Source organism: Pseudochaenichthys georgianus, unplaced genomic scaffold, assembly GCF_902827115.2.
Source record: "Pseudochaenichthys georgianus unplaced genomic scaffold, fPseGeo1.2 scaffold_432_arrow_ctg1, whole genome shotgun sequence".
NCBI classification, from domain to species: Eukaryota; Metazoa; Chordata; class Actinopteri; order Perciformes; family Channichthyidae; genus Pseudochaenichthys; species Pseudochaenichthys georgianus.
In genome coordinates, this window is record NW_027262997.1 from 92,515 (window position 1) to 106,220 (window position 13,706).

The 13,706-nt window shown below is 40.5% G+C and overlaps 1 pseudogene; it reads left to right on the top strand.

Moving 5' to 3' along the window:
* Positions 1-2,825: 2,825 nt before the first annotated feature.
* LOC117442451 (sodium- and chloride-dependent betaine transporter-like) overlaps positions 2,826-13,706 on the top strand; it is a 38,910-nt pseudogene continuing 28,029 nt past the window's right edge.

Below are 13,706 nucleotides of genomic sequence, written 5' to 3' on the forward strand. Positions count from 1 at the left end.
CAATAAATGATTTGTGTTGCTTTCAATGCAAAATCACTACACGTCAACGAAATGTCGGCGTATTCTTTAAAAAAAAACATTCAGTTTTAATAAAACCGAGTAGTCTTTAAAGTATGCAGTGATATCCTTTACAAGTAAAACATTTTGCATTGGAAAATATAAAGTAGAACATGATTGAAACAACATAAAAAGATAAGCCAAAAAAAAGACTGAAATCAGCATAAAAAGCTAAGCAATTGGCATGGAAAGAGATTTAATTGCCACAATTTTATATTGAGGGGAAACTCATTGAAAATAATGTTGTCGTGAGAATATTTATCTGTGAATCCTATCCCTACATTACCACCCGCGAAACTTGCTTAAGCATGCTATAATAGCCCGGTCTGTATATAGTCATTTGACGTTAGCTGCAGGACGGTCCTGTATATAGCCATTTCAGATATCTTATCCACAGGACCATCCTGTATATAGCCATTTCAGAGAGCTGTTTACAGGACGGTCCTGTATATAGTCATTTCGGAGCTTGTATACAGGACGGTCCTGTATATAGCCATTTCAGAGACCTTATATACAGGACGGTCCTGTATATAGCCATTTCAGAGACCTTATATACAGGACCGTCCTGTATATAGCCATTTCAGAGACCTTATATACAGGACCGTCCTGTATATAGCCATTTCAGGGCTTCTGTGCAGGACCGTCCTGTATATAGCCATTTGGCGTTGTGTACAGGACAGTCCTGTATATAGCCTCGGCCGACATTTAATCTTTTAAACAAAATCATATTTCGTTTATTTTTTAACGAAATAAATGTGGTTTAATCCACATAATTTAGGCCTACTGTGTTAATTGTTTACTGTAGTATTGTTTAACTTGAAGGTGCCTGATGCAGAGTCCTGCACGGGTCTGATTTTCAAGACCCGCTCCCGCGACGTGCAATACCGAACCCGCCCCGCTACCCGCACATATTGCCAATTAGTTCCGTAACCCGACCCGACCCGTCGGCACAAGATCCGCAACCCAACCCGAACCCGCATAGCCTAGCCTATATATGAGTAGTGAAAACGGGGTGTGACTAAAGACCGAAGGGCGCGCTGGATGAGCTCCGGAGGGCTCCGGAGGGCGCGCTGGATGTTATCTGGCATAGTGAAAAGCTGCAGTTACCACCTTCGGAACATTGGAAAGATCCGAAAGTACATCACTGGAGATGTGTACAAGGCAGCAGTCCAGACCCTTGTTGCTTCGCGCATGGATTACTGCTCCACTCTGTTATTAGGAATTCCACAACAACAAATCCATCGCCTGCAATTAGTACAGAACAATGCAGCGCGTCTCATCTCTAGAGCTCCATAGACGACCACATCTCGCCAGTGCTCGCTGAGCTGCACTGGATTCCCTGTCATCTCAGAATCCAATTCCGAATCCTGACATATGTCTATAAGTGTCTGCACCACCTGGCATCCAGCTACCTCCAAGATATCCTACAGATCTACACCCCGCGCCGCTGTCCACACAACATATATATGTTATGCCCTCCGGCCTCATCCAGCGCACCCTCTGGCCTCATCCAGCCCTCCGGCGCGCCCTCCGGCCTCATCCAGCGCGCCCTCCGGCCTCATCCAGCCCCTCCTCCCTTTAGTCACACCGGTGAAAACGTGCAATTATTAACACATGCAGTTGCATATTTGTCTCAAAAAGAGTGGGATGTTGGTTATTTTCTCCATCTAGGATGACACCAAAAGCCTCCCAGACGTTGGATTTCACTCTTGAGGAAGTGTTATTGAAAATGCTGTATTCTCCGCTAGAGAGCTTCACCTCAGCCATTTCGAATGTGGCGCGCACAGCAGCAGATTGATGCGCTGCAGAGGTTATGATTATGCACGGTCCCGCGGGGGAGAAGTCGGAGGATTTAAACATTAAACTAAATTATTATTATTTTAATATATTTATTATGCAACACCCGCGAAGCCGACCCGCATCATCTTTGTTTTACTTTGTATCACTTTGACTTGTACTCTCCAGCCGTGTTGGGTCCTAGATTTCCATAACAAGTGGCGTTGTCGGCAGGATCTCTGCAAGTTCGATTGGGGACACCTCCGGACGCTGGTGGTCGCTCCAGGATCCTCGGATCCTCCTCGACCTCGACAGAAACCGTACGGGACGAGAGGACCAGCGCGGGGGGGTGGAACCGATTGACTTCACGAGATCCAACGAACTCAAAGGGCTTTCAATACTCGGTGAGATGTACAGAGTCTAAATTGTTTAAAGTTAAACGTAATTAAACTCGACATGACATTTATGAGAGGGACTGCTCGAAAGTAGGATATTTGGGATATCTGTATCATCGACGGATGACAAAATAGTGTTTTGGTAACACGGGGTGTTTTGATAACACTTAAATACTTTGTTATGGGAGCAAAGCAGAGTAGGGGGTTTGTACACCCTCCTGATGGTCCGATTGTGGATGTCATGCGAGCAAAATATGGTGAGGACAGTCTGTCTAAATTAAATATATGGACGGAAATGTTCGGATTTCCTAAGGGAGGTTCTTTGAGTAAATTAAAAATCAAAAACCTGGGAGATAAATTACAAGAACATGAAGATGGAATGAAGGGTAAAAATAAAGTTAAAGTAAAAGACTTATAGGAAACTGGACACTCACAGAAAGTGTTTATAATACTGGGGAGTAAAAAAAAGGCAGTTGGCCTTGGGCATTAAATAAAATATTAAGGTTGAAGATGAATGTGAAGAAAAGAAGGAAAATATATTATTTCCAAAACCATTTAAACCCCAGACATCTCTGTGTCCTTCCATTGCAGGCCTGAATGACCTCTCCTCGACTGGGTATCCTTCCCTCCTCCGGCGTACAACCCTGGCAATCCGGTTGGAACACCTCAACCACCTCCACCACCACTACAAGCCCCAGCCATGGAGTCAGCATCAACTCCAAGCTCGTCCACCCCCATCAGGCCCAAGTAGATGGGGACAACAGCGGGATAAACAAACCCGATGCCCTAGGAGACCAAGCAGGTGTTTGGGAGACAAACCTCAGTAATGCCTTTCTCAACGGAGACACAGCGCAAGCTACGCAAAATGCTGGCCACTCACAATACTGAGGGAGAGGCAGTGGAGGTTTTCCGAGGCAGAGGACGAGAAGCCAGACCTTCATTTGACGAAAGATATTTCAAGTGTGGCAGTGTTGAACATTGGATTATGGGACTGCTCACAGAACACTGGCAGTGGAGGCAGAGGGGGACAGCAAGGACGGGGCCACCATTCACAAAGACTGCCCTACACCAGATGGGGAGGAAGGGGCCCAATCGAGCGAGACGGAAATTCAGCCAGCAGCATCTAACCAGGCAAGTGACACACACACACACACACACACACACACACACACACACACACACACACACACACACACACACACACACACACACACACACACACACACACACACACACACACACACACACACACACACACACACACACACACACACACACACGCATCATAAATGCTATTGAGAAATTAGAAGAATTAGAGAACATGTCTGTGGTTAAAGAGGGTACATATTTGAAATATGACAGTGAATGTTTGCATTAAGAAATGTCCCACACTGACTTTGGCAGTCATGGGTGTTGATGTTACATTTTTGGTTGATTCTGGGGCTACACATTCTGTGGTAAAAAAGGGCAGATTTGCCTGAATACAAATTTAGTGATAGATTTATTCACTCAATAGGAACTGCTGGGTAACTGTAAAGGAGAAGTTTCTGTACCACTTCAGAGTAAATATAACGGTGATGACAGTCATTCATTTCCCACATCAGTAAAAAACAGTTATTTTATCATCTGTCTGCCCAATACATTTACTGGGCAGAGGTCTGATTCTCCGGTTCGGCTTGGACCTCATTTTTCCACAAATGAGGGTCTTAAAGTCCGACAGCCATCTCCTACGATGGTTCAAAAACTGTCATTTGATGATAAAGAACTAGTGAATGTGTATCAATGGGCTGCTGACATATCCTGATTCTCAGGCGTTGTTGCATTTGACTGATCAACGTGTTTTTCCACCTGCTGTGTGGAGGCTTCTCATTTGCATTGTACTGCTAACGTGGTTGAAGGATCCGTGTAAATGCTATGATGAGAGTTTTTCTGTTAGAATGTGTGATTGATGAGCTCATGTTTAAAACTATGTATTGGAGTTTGCTGGTTCTGTTACACCCACACCCACACAACACAAACTGTGTCAAATCCCAGGGGCGGTCCACACATTTCACTAGCCAGGGGGCCCACTGATAGATGGAGGGATTTGGGTCCAATCGTTAAAGATTGGGAGTCAGTCACTGATTGGGCACCTACACACACAGAATATGTCATGTACTCTATGTCACGTGACGTGTATCAAATGAAAATGTGCACGAACGTAGCCGTTCTGCACACATTGCTGTTGGTTGAGGATGATGAGGTAATTATCATATCTCTGAGCTTCCTGCCGCGCTTTCAGATGTGCCATACTCACTCTGGGCAGCTCACAGATATGACGTAGGTTTAATGTCCACATTCCGTCCCGTACCCATTGAAACGTGAAGCTGTTGATGGCATTCGGCCAGTGTTTACCTCTCTGCTTAAACAAGGGGTCATTATTCCGTGTAACGATTCCAGTGTTTCCTGTCAAAAAGACAGAGACAAAACCTCCTGACGAGTGGAGATTTGTCCAGGATTTACGATGTAAATGCAGCTGTGCATGCACGCTCGTCCGGAATCCTTATCTGATTACTCCAAAAGTTCCAGCCTCTGCAACATATTTACTGCCATAGATGTCTCAAATGCATTTTTTCAGTGTTCCGGTACACAAAGACAGTCAATTTTTGTTCACATTTGAATATAATGGTAAACCTTACACATTCACACGTTTGTGTTAAGGCTAAATGGTAAAAAACTCCAATATGTACAAAGAACAGTTACATTTTTGGGTCATGTCATTTCAGGTGAGGGGAAAGCGCTTTCAGATAAGTGTATTGCATCATTGGCTGCTCTGCCAAAACCTGTCACTAAGCGACAGATGATGTCATTCTTGCGTGCTGTGATGTTACATTAGTCCGTTCGCTGCTTGTAATTATGCCGTTACAAGCTTCAAAGTTGTATTTATCATCTGAATTTGCAGAGACAAGTTTAATATTCTGAAAGCCAATACTTTGAAGATGTATAAGTCAGGTGTTTTGAGTAGTCAAAATTACCTACAAATCATTGTACACATTAGTACATATTATTTTCCACTTGTTACCATTGTGAGTCTATTTGTATGCAGCTCTGTGTGATTTTGTAGCTACAATTCAGACTAATACACAACTAGAGGTGGAGAAGTACTCAGATATTGTACTTGAGTAAAGGAATAAGTACCAGAGTGTTACAGTAAAAGTCCTGCATTCAAAATGTTCCTCAAGTAAAAGTAGAAAAGTATTATCAGAATATAGTGAAAGTAAAGACAGTAAAAGTAGTCGTTGTGCAGATTGGTCTTGATCATGAAAGTGTTCTCAAAGCTGGTAAAGGTGCAGATAGTTTTAATGGCTTTGTATACTGCAGGGTAGCTTGTGGATTTACTCCAGGTGGAACTAAAGTCTGATTTAACACTTGATTATATTTCACATCATTCATCCACATCTGTGAAGTAACTAAAGGTATTACATACATGTAGTGAAGGAAAAGTACCCCATTTACCTCTGACTTATGTTCACTGCCAACCTAAAAGGACCTCAAAAATAGTAATCAATAATGTATTGAAAAGTTATTTGCTGATTGGTTTTTATATCGGCTCAGCCAGGTTATATGGGAGGCCCAGTCTACGTACACTCTAAAAACAAATGCCTTGGCTTAACAAAGAAAATCAAGGCAATAGGTTGCATCGATGGTTATTGAGTTAAGACAACTTCTATTGAAATGTTGTTAAAGCAACAAAGTTATTTGAGAAAGGGGAGAAGGCTTTTCCTCTACAATCAGAGGTGTTTTCAATTACCACTTACTTAATAATTGGTAGCATAAACACAAGTTTTTAAGTTGATTACTCCAAAAGTTCCAACTTGTTTTACCGTATAATTTAAATGTAATCTTAAATTGTATGTACTTAATTACCACATGTTGAACATGAACACATGTTTTTAAGTTGACAACCATTTATAAATTAAGTTGCTCCAAATAATATTGTATTCAATAGGGTTTTTCTCTTAGCTTTTTCATGTTTTTTCCTTTAAAGAAAGAAATTAATTGATTCCACAACAAAAATATTAGGCAATTCACTTTTTATTTTTGAACTGCAGGTGTTTATTTCAACACATGATGTTTCAAAAGGAGAGACTTCATTTAGTTTGAACATTGCCTGAAGACGGTTGACGTACTTTCCATTGTGTGCACACCTCAACCCTGTCTCCTAAAAATTACGTTCCCACAGAACTAAACTGCATTCTCAATTACGTTTAGCTAGAAACGTATTTTCTCCCACGTTACGTTAGTTATGAACGTATCTCAAATACGTTTATTTTCTACATATCTTCGAGAAGCATATTTTCTTCCACGTTACGTTAGTTATGAATGTAACTTAAATACGTTTATTTTCTACATATCTTTGCCATTTATTGTCTTGCTTATAATAATGATAATTAGTTATATATACATATCATTTTAGAGCACACCTTTGAAATCGACAATCGGGCTCGATATATGGTTAAATTAAAATCAGTAGGCGAGGCTGTAATTTCGCCAGCTGTTACTCTCATGTGCGAGACAGAACATAATAGTTTTAACATGCCAAAAAGCTGCTGTGTCGTTTATTGCACCTCAAACATTAAAACAAATCCAGAGTTACGTGTTTCTGTACTTCCTCTAAGAAGAAAGGACAGTAACAGAAGAGCTCTGTGACTTCAGGCTTGATCGCCGTTCAAATGACAGCGCTGGTTTCCCCAAAAGTGGGCGGGGCTGTAAAGTGAAGTAGATTTACTCTCATCTATTATTCAAAACCATTCTATTTATTCTAACGTAAATTACATGCCAGTGTTTTATCTTTTATTTATTTGTTTTTATTTTAAATCGTATAATGTCGGACTTTTTTTCCGTCTGTGAGGAAAAGAAATGGGGCTCAGAGCCTCAAAATACTGAAATCTGTATTTTTTAAAATCTTTTCCTTCTAATTTATTATTCTTTTCTAAATAACACACTGTTATTTACTCAACAATAACACACAATTATCCTTGTTTTTATTTATTCATTTAATTCTATAATCTTGGGCTTTTTAGCCGTAAATAAAGTCACTGGAAACAGACGGGACATTTTGAGCGATACACACCACAAACCCACTAAACTGATTACCCAAGATCCTCAGCTTGAAGCTTGTTGATTGGATGTTTTAGCCGCAATGCACGCTGGGATATGGTGTTGATATGATATGGAGATATGATATCCGACAACGAAAAATAAAATAATACCTAATTCAGAGTGTGCTTGCTTTTCTCTTTGGAAGTCATCACATAACGGCATTGTAATACACGGTTCGGCTGCATTACATATTACACATCTGCCGTAATTCTTTATTTATAGAGAGAGACAAACAGGAGAACTGCTGCCAAAACTGAATACTTGACGTGGATCATAAATATATCAACAATTAAACAACATCTTCAATTTCTTTATATTTGATCCAATTGGTATATAGGTTATATTTACACCATAACGGTGCACAGCTGATAGAAAAGGACTTGTAGTTTTTAAAGATATTACTGATTTTCTTTGAATATAAGAATCTAAATACTGAGTTGAGAGAATAGTCAGGGGATTTGGGTGATGGGAGACACATCTATGGAATCACAATTTCAATAGCTTACTATTAAATGACGGATAGCCTATGCCTTTCTGTCTGTGATGTTTTACAAATCAGATATTAATGTGTAGAAGTAAAACAAGAGAAATAGTATAGCAATATCCTGTAAAATTATGTAAAAACATGAATAAAACTACACATCTTCAGATGTTATACATAAGTGTCTACACTAATAATACAAAGTTATTATTAGTATGCTGTGTGTACCTTGTGTGCACCGCCTAGTGGTTAAAGCATGTTATTGAATTATTTTTGTTGAATAATCTTATTTGATCAAAACAATATTAAGAGTACATACTTTCATAGGGGGAAAGTAGAAGGTCAATGATAGAAATATAGAATATAAAAAGTCAAGAAGATACTAAGTGATCTCTACAATAAAACAGTTTAGTGCTGGATGTACAAAGATATTAATAGGAGGATGTGCAAAACAGAAAAACGAATTAACCTTTATTAACACATTAAAAAATACTTTAGGTTAAGGTCTTCTTTTAAACAAGAAAAGCTCTGGGGGTATCTATCTACAGATGAATATTAAGCCTGACAAAGTACTTAACGTCTAAAATATTGCTTTCCTGCAATGTTAACTATGTTGAAACACTTATTTTAAATGATATTATACACATTAAGTATACTCTTATGTATGTAGATAGAATAAGAAATGTGCAGAATATGACAGTTTAATGGTGGAGGTATACAGTACACACATATTGATAGATGTCTGTTGAGGAACCTGCGACCCAAGTTGTGTATAAGATCAATACACCTTAGAAAACCTTGAAATCTTGAAAGGGATATGCAAAATAGCCATTATACAGTTTTTAATTAACTATTAGTAGAGAATAACTAAAGTCTGCTTTAAGGGTTGTTTATATTCCACATCATTAATCAGAATCTGCAAAGTAACTAAACTAAATGTAGTGGAGTAAAAATACCAGGTTAACCTCTGAATTGTAGTGGAGTATAATAACAAAGTAACAATGAGCTGTCGTGTGGGTATATATTAATGCTGCCCATTATGGATACAAGCGATTTTCACCCATTTAGTAATTACATGTTTTAAATGTGTACACACCAATGTGTTTCCTATCGCCTAAACCTCCAGGGCTGTACACAGTTTAATACTGTCAACTTCTACATTTGGGAAAAACGTCTTTTAAAACTACAATTCCCAGTAGAGACGTGCCATAGAGAACATGTTGCGAAACACAATAGCCAGCATGTGTAGTTCTGGTGGGGCGTTCGAGTCCAGTTTTGAATAGTCTGCCGTGGTTTCGTTCCATTTCAAAGAGCTTGACGCTCGGCGTAACCTTGGCGCAACATCACGGGGTTTGTCAACGGGACTGTAGTCCCAAACGATAGCTGGGGATTATGGGTAGTGTAGTGTCTTGGGCCATCCTAAATCTCGAAATGTCCCGTCTGTTTCTGGTGACTTTATTTACGGCTAAAAAGCATGCTAAAATGCCCAAGATTATAGAATTAAACGAATAAATAAAAACAAGGATAATTGTGTGCTATTGTTGAGTAAATAACAGTGTGTTATTTAGAAAAGAATAACAAATTAGAAGGAAGAGATTTTAAAAAATACAGATTTCAGTATTTTGAATCTCTAAACCCCATTTCTTTTCCTCAAAGACGACAAAAAAAGTCCGACATTATACGATTTAAAATAAAAACAAATAAATAAAAAGATAAAACACTGGCATGTAATACGTTAGAATAAATAGAATGGTTTTGAATAATAGATGACAGTAAAATCTACTTCACTTTACAGCCCCGCCCACTTTTGGGGAAACCAACGCTGTCATTTGAACGGCGATCAAGCCTGAAGCCACAGAGCTCTTCTGTTACTGTCCTTTCTTCTTAGAGGAAGTACAGAAACACGTAACTCTGGATTTGTTTTAATGTTTGAGGTGCAATAAACGACACAGCAGCTTTTTGGCATGTTAAAACTATTATGTTCTGCCTCGCTCATGAGAGTAACAGCTGGCGAAATTACAGCCTCGCCTACTGATTTTAATTTAACCATATATCGAGCCCGATTGTCGATTTCAAAGGTGTGCTCTAAAATGATATTTATAAATAACTAATTATCATTATTATAAGCAAGACAATAAATGGCAAAGATATGTAGAAAATAAACGTATTTCAGATACGTTCATAAGGAACCTGGGAGAGGAACCTGGGAGAAAACATGTTTCTAGAAGATATGTAGAAAATAAACGTATTTGAGATACGTTCATAACAAACGTAACGTGGGAGTAAATACGTTTCTAGCTAAACGTAATTGAGAATGCAGTTTAGTTCTGTGGGAACGTAATTTTTAGGAGACAGGGTTGGTGTGTTTGTGTGCTGTATGCGAAGGGCACTAGGACCGCTCAGTTGACAGGGCAGGCACAATGCTCGCACGTGTGTGTGAGATTTTCTCTGGTGGGGCGTGGCATCATTGTTTGTGTGACATGTCAGCCTGTTCAGTCGTGCGGGAAAATGAGCGCTGCTGCTGGAGGAGGTGATAATGAAAGAGGAGAAGAGAGAGAGGATGTGGTTCTGGGCCCTGGCCCTTCTAAAAAGAAAAGACATGTGTCTTACAACAAACAGTGGAAGAAAAACACAGTTGGGTAAAGCCCGTGAGTGGAGATCTGTCTCGGGTCTTCTGTGTGTGTGTGTGTGTGTGTGTGTGTGTGTGTGTGTGTGTGTGTGTGTGTGTGTGTGTGTGTGTGTGTGTGTGTGTGTGTGTGTGTGTGTGTCAGCTGATTGATGGGAAAATGCTGGGGAAATGGTTGGTTGAAGGATAACATTAAGTCTGATAATGATGTACCGTGCATGGTCACATCATGTATACTTAATACCATTTTTCAAATATTTATTTTTTAACATTTTGGACAAAATAGCCAATTGTACATCGAGGTGCCCAGATGTCCCTAGTGCCCACCTATCCGATTTGAACATGCTGATGTACAATGTGATGTAGTAGCCTAATGCAGGTGTAAGACCATTGTGTTTGTATTGTGTTATAGGTATGCATAGTTTTCTATGCATTTTGAGGGTTTTGGGGGGGTTTGACCCCTCGAACCCTAGGGGGCTGGCTCCCCCAAAATAATTAAATAACATAACCCTAACCCTAAAACCGAAATAAAAAAAAATAAAAGTAACTAAATACGCCAGAAACCGCGGGGGACACATGCCTGTGTCCCATTTTTCCATTTCTGGAAGTTGGCAACCCTAGTTAGCGCAGCTAGCTAGCACCAGATGCTAACAACAACAATGCACGTAATGTCTCTCTCTCGCTGAATCGGGCCACACATACACACACTCCCGGTCCTCCCGATGGCCAGTCGGTGCCTGCCGGTGAGCGTGGAAGTGTGGTCTGCCTCAAGCGGGCAGCAGGAGCGGGGCTGTCAGCATCAGCTTGTAGATGGTATTTTAAACTCGATGCGCTCTGAAACTACGGGGCGGCCGAGGAAAAAAAATACACACGCGTTAACGCAAAAAAAAATTAACGCCACTAATTATTTTAACGCGATTAACGCATGTGTATTTTTTTTCCTCGGCCGCCCCGTAGTTTCAGAGCGCATCGAGTTTAAAATACCATCTACAAGCTGATGCTGACAGCCCCGCTCCTGCCGCCCGCTTGTGGCAGACCACACTTCCACGCTCACCGGCAGGCACCGACTGGCCATCGGGAGGACCGGGAGGGTGTGTGTGTGTGTGTGTGTGTGTGTGTGGCCCGAGCGAGCGAGAGAGAGACCTTACGTGCATTACCGTACCGCAGTGTGAACGCGGCTATTGTTGTTGTTAGCATCTGGTGCTAGCTAGCTGCGCTAACGGATATAAGGAGCTGTTTAAATGAAAACAGAGGAGCGCTCTATCCACACAACTGCGCCGAGCACTTGACTTGATGCAGGAAGCCAGACAGCGGGACATTGTACGAGAAGTCAGCACACTCATGATTGCAGCAACATGATTGCAGCGTCCAGGCAGCTCCCGTTCGAGCATATGCCTTGAGTTGCACATAGCTCCAACGATCACACACACACACACACACACACACACACACACACACACACACACACACACACACACACACACACACACACACACACACACACACACACACACACACACACACACACACACACACACACACACACACACACCATTTGTATTGTATGAGAGAGGTTCCAGGTTGAATTGAGGCAAATATTTGTAATGTTCAGAGGTTGTTGTGTTTAATATTCATGAGAATATTTGTCATTGTTCAAATGATAATAAACATTAGCATAAATCATATGTGTAAAAACTTGAAAAATATTCCTCTAAGGTACATTTAGAACAGATAAAAAATGTGCAATTAATTTGCGATTAATCGCGATTAACTATGGACAATCATGCGATTAATCGCGATTAAATATTTTAATCGACTGACAGCCCTAGTTAAAATAATTAGTGGCGATAATTTTTTGTTGCGTTAACGCGTTAAATTGACAGCCCTAATAAAAATAGATTGTGGTCCCTTATAACATGTTGTACACAGTGGAAATAAACATTCTGGTTACCTCAACATCAGGGATCTTATACATTAAACTCCTTCTGAATCAAACCGTCACGGTAACATTACCTTACTGATCCCTCTTAAAATAGAAAAAAACATGTTACTTTACCAGCAGAGAGAAAATGGATTATTAAATGATTAATGTGACTAACAAAGAGCAGTTTGATTATTAAGTATTATTCTGTTGATCGATGTCATTACATTTGGTGAAAAGTACATAATGACTTGTTTAAGACTTGTTTTGTCAAAGTTTTGGACTGGACTTGACTTGAACTTGCCCATCCTGACTTGAGACTTGACTCGGACTTGAGCGCAAAGACTTGAGACTTGACTCAGACTTGCAAAACAATGACTTGGTCCCACCTCTGGTAGACGGTGGAAGCAGGGAGAGGCATATACGTACCTTGATTCCTGCCGAGTTGACGCACAACTGCTGATTGGTGTCAGTGCCAGAAACACTTTTTAGGAGCAATGTGCTCATGGTATAGATGTAATTTGGTTGTGTGTGTAGACCACATGTGTCAAACTCAAGGCCCTTGGTGGATTTAATTTTGGCCCACAGGATAATGTTTAATTACTATTAGATCTAGCCCGCCGGTATATTGCACGCACACCTTCACTCAATCCTGAGGATTTCCTCAGCTCTGAGCCTGAGCCCAAACATTGATGAACTTGCACCCAAGATGAGATGCCAAGTATCTGGCTTGAACTAGCATCACAGAGCAGCAAACTGAGTTTAATGGATGTTTCCTTCTGCACTTTTTCTCTCATGACAACAGACCATGTTTGTTTTTTTCTTTGAGGGAGATTGTTTTTTTGAAGTTGTTGTTGGTCTGTGGGTAAATATAATCGTAAGAAATGACTCCGGAAAAGCTGCAGATAGAGCCATAAGAAATTAATGCAACTGATTATTTAATGTTTAATGTTGTTTTTATTGGCAGTAATTTAAGCTTTGTTAGTTCCAGGTTTAATGTGTGCAATAAGTTCATTACAATAAGTCATGCATTAAACATTGAACCAGTCCGGCCCTCGACTAGTACCGATCTTTGAATTTTGGCCCACTGTGTATTTTAGTTTTTTCACCGCTGGTGTAGACGGTGGAAGCAGGGAGAGGCACATGCCTTTCCCATGCCTTGATCCCTGCCGAGTCGACGCACAACTGTTGATTGGTATCAGTGCCAACAAATGTGCCAGCGGCGCCGGATTCATTTCAGAAGTGGAGGGGGCAAAAAGTGCGTATAAACTTTAAACTAAAACTTTGTTTATTTGAAATCAGATGAAA